The sequence below is a fragment of the Bos indicus genome, chromosome 9, assembly GCF_029378745.1.
Source record: "Bos indicus isolate NIAB-ARS_2022 breed Sahiwal x Tharparkar chromosome 9, NIAB-ARS_B.indTharparkar_mat_pri_1.0, whole genome shotgun sequence".
NCBI lineage: Eukaryota > Metazoa > Chordata > Mammalia > Artiodactyla > Bovidae > Bos > Bos indicus.
Genome location: NC_091768.1, coordinates 34,986,415 through 34,993,502, shown reverse-complemented (window position 1 = coordinate 34,993,502; position 7,088 = coordinate 34,986,415).

The window sequence follows — 7,088 nt, the reverse complement described above, 5'->3', positions numbered from 1 at the left end:
CCTCAGTATGTATGCCCAGCAGTGGGATTGCTGGATCATAAGGCAGTTCTATTTCCAGTTTTTTAAGGAATCTCCACACTGTTCTCCATAGTGGCTGTACTAGCTTGCATTCCCACCAACAGTGTAAGAGGTTTCCCTTTTCTCCACACCCTCTCCAGCGTTTATTGCTTGTAGACTTTTGGATCGCAGCCATTCTGACTGGCATGAAATGGTACCTCATAGTGGTTTTGATTTGCATTTCTCTGATAATGAGTGATGTTGAGCATCTTTTCATGTGTTTGTTAGCCCTCTGTATGTCTTCTTTGGAGAAATGTCTATTTAGTTCTTTGGCCCATTTTTTGATTGGGTCATTTATTTTTCTGGAATTGAGCTGTAGGAGTTGCTTGTATATTTTTGAGATTAGTTGTTTGTCAGTTGCTTCATTTGCTATTATTTTCTCCCATTCTGAAGGCTGTCTTTTCACCTTGCTTACAGTTTCCTTTGTTGTGCAGAAGCTTTTAAGTTTAATTAGGTCCCATTTGTTTATTTTTACTTTTATTTCCAATATTCTGGGAGGTGGGTCATAGAGGATCCTGCTGTGATGTATGTCGGAGAGTGTTTTGCCTATGTTCTCCTCTAGGAGTTTTATAGTTTCTGGTCTTACGTTTAGATATTTAATCCATTTTGAGTTTATTCTTGTGCATGGTATTAGAAACTGCTCTAGTTTCATTCTTTTACAAGTGGTTGACCAGTTTTCCCAGCACCACTTGTTAAAAAGATTGTCTTTAATCCATTGTATATTCTTGTGAGGCATTTGTTTTAATTTCCTCTTTAGCAAAACTTTTTTATCAGAGCTATACTAAGTAGTAAGAATGATGAATTTTATATCCTACCTTCTTTCATTTTCCCTGGAGCAGGTAGCTAACAAGAAGCTGGTAGGATGTCAAAAAAATTGAGAAACTCAACCTCTATACCATCAAGCATAGAAAAATCCAAGTAAAATTGAGTAAGTGGATAAAGGTGGGCTTCCACTCAGACATCTCTGTTCGTCCTTTCACTAACTACATCCCTACATCATGGTATTGTTGTGGAGAGGTTAAGAAGCAGGCAAACACAAAGCAGTGGGCCAAAATTAGGTGCCTAGTTCGTAATTTTACTGATTTTCAAGTGTTAATGATCCTGAGCCTGTTTGTACTTGCCTCAGTTAATGAGAATCTCAGTGTCTATGAATGCAGACCTTAAAAAATATTGCCTATCAAGCAAAAGAATACACAGCGCAATTTCACTTCCAAAAAGCACATTCTTTTACCTAATCAGCATAGTTTAAGAAATGGATTTTACTGCAAAAAAAAAAAAATTTGAAAGTACTACATCAACTTTGTGCAAACATGGGAAGCAAAGTGATTCTACTTGGTATAGTCAGGATAACAAGAAGCAGAGTCAATCCATGAACTCTCAATACCAAGATGAACAAAGCTTTCATAAAAGAACATGCTGACAAACATGACTCTCTCGGGCTGGTCCTTCCTTGCTTGCATTAGAACCAAGGTGTGTAGATACTTCAGCTGTGTTCTCACTACTTCAGCTGTCCTTCCTTCAAACCACCCTCCCTAAGGATGTTCTTTCCTTCCATCCCTCCTTTCCAGAAACAATCCTAAGGAACTCAACACAGCTAAGTCCACCTTCCTCAGTTACCACTTTGATCTCATCACTGCAATTATCTATCAAGTTACAAGTAATGCTCACAGATTTTATTCCTCCAACCAAACTTCCCCAGTTCAAACCCAACTCAGGATCTAGCCTAAGTATTCACTCTTCTTAAAAGTCTTATATTTTTCATCTCTGGGATGTTTTACATGCCATGCTCTGTAACAGCACAGTTTAGGAAATAGATTTTATTATTAAAAGGAAAGGTTATGAATAATACTGTGAAAAACTAGAGTGCCAGAGTGATAATATATAGCTATAAGCAACAGGGTAAACTAGCCTCTCAAAAAACTCAAACTCACATCTCTCCTTCCTCGTGATCTTGCCTTACAACTCTCTTCCACAGAGATTTTCTAGACCCTGGCCTGCTGGCTTCATGCCCAGGCATGTCCTCACCTGTACAACAGCCTCTCTGTAACACTTAGCACTCACCGCAATTCCACCTGTGGTTGGTGGAGCAGGTGCTTGCGTGTGTCCACCTCTTAGAAATGCTTTTCTGTACTATCATTTCTGTATTGTTTTTATGGACTTTCTGTACCGTTTCCCATTAAATGGAAATACATATAATTTCCATAATACATAGTAATTACAGATTCCTAAAGAAGCTGTGGATCAGGAATGCACCTCTCATACTGGTTGTCTATGTGCCCCCCAAAATACTGAATACCTTCCTTAAAAGAAGTTTATAATCTAATATGGTCAAATGAATTTTAAACAATAGGTCGTTGTCAACAAAGTCACTGTATTTCAGTCATAACTACCATATTTCCTTGAATGGATATAAATCTCTAGAAAGTAAGATCCCTAAACGAAAGAACAAAGGAATGTTACGTTTCCCTGCTTTGTAGTTTTACAAGCTGTGCGCCATCCTTCTTTTCGAATTGCCACCCCGTCATGTTTGAGAAGTGCTGGACGTTTTGTGCTCAGCTCCATTCATTACCCTGACATCCTTTGATTCTGGGCCGGCTCCCCAGCCACCATCCTTCCAAGGTGCTGCCAGTGCAGCTCATTCAGTAGCCATCATCACAGTGAAGTATATCCCAGCAGCTCCAGATGGAAGATGGGGGTAAACAGCTCCCCTAAGAGTGCTCTCCGATGCAGTGCCATCAATCAACCCGCAGCTGGGACCAAACCGCTCAGTGACTGAGCCAGCGACTCTCTGCCAAAAGTGTAGCACACTTCTTAGCGCCCAGCTTCCTTTAAAAGGAAGATGTCACAGCTAGGTGTTTCAGCATTCAAGAAGTCCTCAATACCTAATATTTATGCCTCACTTTCTATAACAGTGACCCACAATATTTTTTATCTAGGTTTAATTACTTTATTATAACAGACAACCAAATTGGTAACTGTCTCCACTCTACTTCCCTCTGGAAAGGCAAAGTCTCTTATTTGCTTGTTTCTTTAAGAAGTCATAAAACAGAAAACCAAATAATAGGTTATTTTACAACATGAGTTGTTTCATTAAATAAATGTTAGGGATCATGCCCAGTTAAAGGCAGTAGTAACATCTGCTGACACAGTCATGTAGCAGCAATGGAGAGTGGTTTATTTTTTCCTGCAAGTAGCAGATGGGGGGTGGTCGTTCCTTAAGCCAAGATCAAAATTGAGAGCTAACAGTTGGAACTCTGCAACACAAGAGCCTTGGCACCCACACACTTAGGATAAACATCCTCATGATGACTGCCAGGAATATATTTCTCTCTACTGTAATGTGAGCGGGAGGGTGGGCAATAAGACACTGCCACGGAGTATAGGAGCAAAAAGAACCATGAGTGAAAAATAATCAACTCCATTTATAATCATATATTCCATTATAAAAATGTTGAACTTAAAGTTATGGCACTTGCAAGTCTCAGCAATATATTCAGATTAACTGGTAAAAATCATTTCCTTGGAATGTTTATTAGTTGCATCACATATTTTTAAGAAGGATATCCTCCCCCAAAATTGTACACAGGTTCCCTATTCTCTGCAGCTATCCCTCCAAGATGTTGTAGGTCTCCCATGTCTCAGTGTCCTAATTTGCAGGTAGCAGGAGAATTCAGCAAATCATCCTTTATTGGTTCAACATATTAATTTCCTTTTCTTCTCTTACATAAGAAAAAATCAGTCCACCTACAGATAACAAAAGTCTATTTTTGCAACAATTTTCCCATTTCTTACACACACAAACACATACATTCCTCCTTCCACCTAATTTCTACTTCAAATGTGTAAGGAAGACCTAGGGAAATTTGACACAGAGAGAATGATAAAGTCATTAATTCCATATGACTGTGTGTGTGCCCTAACGTGAATGAGAGATTCCAGGCAGGAGTTCAGTTCAGTTGCTCAGTCGTGTCCGACTCTTTGCGACCCCGTGAATCGCAGCACACCAGGCCTCCCTGTCTATCACTAACTCCCGGAGTTCACTCAGACTCATGTCCATCGAGTCAGTGATGCCATCCAGCCATCTCATCCTCTGTCGTCCCCTTCTCCTCCTGCCCCCAATCCCTCCCAGCATCAGAGTCTTTTCCAATGAGTCAACTCTTTGCATGAGGTGGCCAAAGTACTGGAGTTTCAGCTTTAGCATCATTCCTTCCAAAGAAATCCCAGGGCTGATCTCCTTCAGAATGGACTGGTTGGATCTCCTTGCAGTCCATGGGACTCTCAAGAGTCTTCTCCAACACCACAGTTCAAAAGCATCAATTCTTCGGCCCTCAGCTTTCTTCACAGTCCAACCGTCACATCCATACATGACCACTGGAAAAACCATAGCCTTGACTAGATGGACCTTTGTTGGCAAAGTAATGTCTCTGCTTTTGAATATGCTATCTAGGTTGGTCATAACTTTCCTTCCAAGGAGTAAGCGTCTTTTGATTTCATGGCTGCAATCTCCATCTGCAGTGATTTTGGAGCCCAAAAAAATAAACTCTGACACTGTTTCCCCATCTATTTCCCATGAAGTGATGGGACCGGATGCCACAATCTTAGTTTTCTGAATGTTGAGCTTTAAGCCAACTTTTTCACTCTCCTCTTTCACTTTCATCAAGAGGCTTTTGAGTTCCTCTTCACTTTCTGCCATAAGGGTGGTGTCATCTGCATATCTGAGGTGGTTGATATTTCTCCCAGCAATCTTGATTCCAGCCTGTGCTTCTTCCAGCCCAGCGTTTCTCATGATGTACTCTGCATAGAAGTTAAATAAGCAGGGTGACAATATGCAGCCTTGACGTACTCCTTTTCCTGTTTGGAATCAGTCTGTTGTTCCAATTCTAACTGTTGCTTCCTGACCTGCATATAGGTTTCTCAGGAGGCAGATCAGGTGTTCTGGTATTCCCATCTCTTTCAGAATTTTCCAGTTTATTGTGATCCACACAGTCAAAGGCTTTGGCATAGTCAATAAAGGATAAGTAGATGTTTTTCTGGAACTCTCTTGCTTTTCCCATGATCCAGCGGATATTGGCAATTTGATCTCTGGTTCCTTTGCCTTTTCTAAAACCAGCTTGAACATCTGGAAATTCACGGTTCACGTATTGCTAAAGCCTGGCTTGGAGAATTTTGAGCATTACTTTACTAGCATGAGAGATGAGTGCAATTGTGTGGTAGTTTGAGCATTCTTTGGCATTGCCTTTCTTTGGGATGGGAATGAAAACTGACCTTTTCCAGTCCTGTGGCCACTGCTGAGTTTTCCAAATTTGCTGGCAATTTGAGTGCAGCACTTTCACAGCATCATCTTTCAAGATTTGAAATAGCTCCACTGGAACTCCATCACCTCCACTGGCTTTGTTCGTAGTGATGCTTTAAGATCCTCTATTTATGAAACTTTTAAATACAGCATCTCATTTTATCCTCATGCAGGTCCTAGGAGACGTCAGACAATTATTAGAATTCCCAACTCACAGATGAAAAGCCATCCTTGACTATGATTCCCAAAAGGTCGGGGACAAAACTAGAACTTGATTCTAGCCCTCGTGACTGTGAAGCCTTTGTTCCTTCCACCACACCATATTTAAACCAAATGCAAATTTTGTTCATGATAGTATTTTTTAAGCTTGAAAAATACTCGGGTCTTTAATGTGCTAGATTTTAGATGAATAAATCAAACCGGCACAAAAGAAATATCCACTCTCTTCTCAGCCAGAACATTTTCTTCAAGGTAAGGAAACAAAGATATTCATGGATGGAATCACTGATGAACAAGTTAATGTAAAGTAAGTTGCTAATTACAAAGTACAGTTAATAAATTCCACAGGGAAAAACAAGTGTGAAACTTGAATCACAAAATGAACTTGAAACACAGCCCCTGTATGAAAAGTGACTGATGGTTCCTACTAGACTAGAAAGTGGAAATTGCTGGGCTTTAAGAAGGAAAAAGTAGGATTAGAAGTAGACAAAGCTCTAGAGACAAACACACTGCCGAGAAGCCCTACTGCTGTCTGGCTTTTCACTGCTGAAACTTTACAGACACCAGAAAAAGTAGAGCAGAAACAGCATGTAAATTATTGAAGGGATGCTGCCATTTCCTGAAGCAGCTGGGATAGTCTGTCCATAAAACATTAACATGACATTTCTGAGTTTTGACAGGTCATTTGGAAGAGAAAGGGTAAAGAATACACAAGTCCTTTGGTGGGAATGGAGACATTTGTTCTGATAAAAAGAAACAAGCACTATGGCTGGTCTGCATGCCGGTTTCTACTGAATAACAGGTAGAAAACATAAAAATTTAAAGCTCAACCCTGAAAAGGATTAAACTTGATTTGTTCACTATAATATGAACAGGCAAGATTAGAAACTTCTAAAGCTTTTCTCTCTCCTTTTACTTTTTCAAGAAAGAAAGAGGCTCTGCCTCTTGAAATATGCTCAGCATTTAATTTATGCCTCTAGTAAATAACTGAGCTGCAAGCCCTTTGTACACAGTGAATTAATGTGTTGATCATTGTGACTAGAGGAGGGTAAAAAGTATTAGTTTCCTTAGCTGGCAAAAGGACCATTCCTTTTTTTAATAATGATTTTTCACATTACTGGCTTATAGGTAGGGCCAATCTTCCTTGCATGAAGACCATCCTGAAGAATACTGGCAAAGAACCATCTGCAGAAAATAAACTCCCCATCAAATTATCACCCCTAGAAACCAGAGTCATTCCTTGGATGTAGCCAGTGAGGATCCAAAAGGATCCCCATCATTAATAGTAACATTTGTTGAGGTAAATATACCTCAATGCCTGAGAATGGATTCATTATTCCCTGAGACCATTTCTATATAAATAATCTTTGCACATATATGTAAATCCAACCATGTTAGAGGCTTCCTAGGTGGCTCAGTGGTATAGAATCTGCCTGCAATGCAAGAGACGTGGGTTCGAGCCCTGGATCAGGAAGATTCCCTGGAGAATGAAATGGCAACCCACTCCAGTATTCTTGCC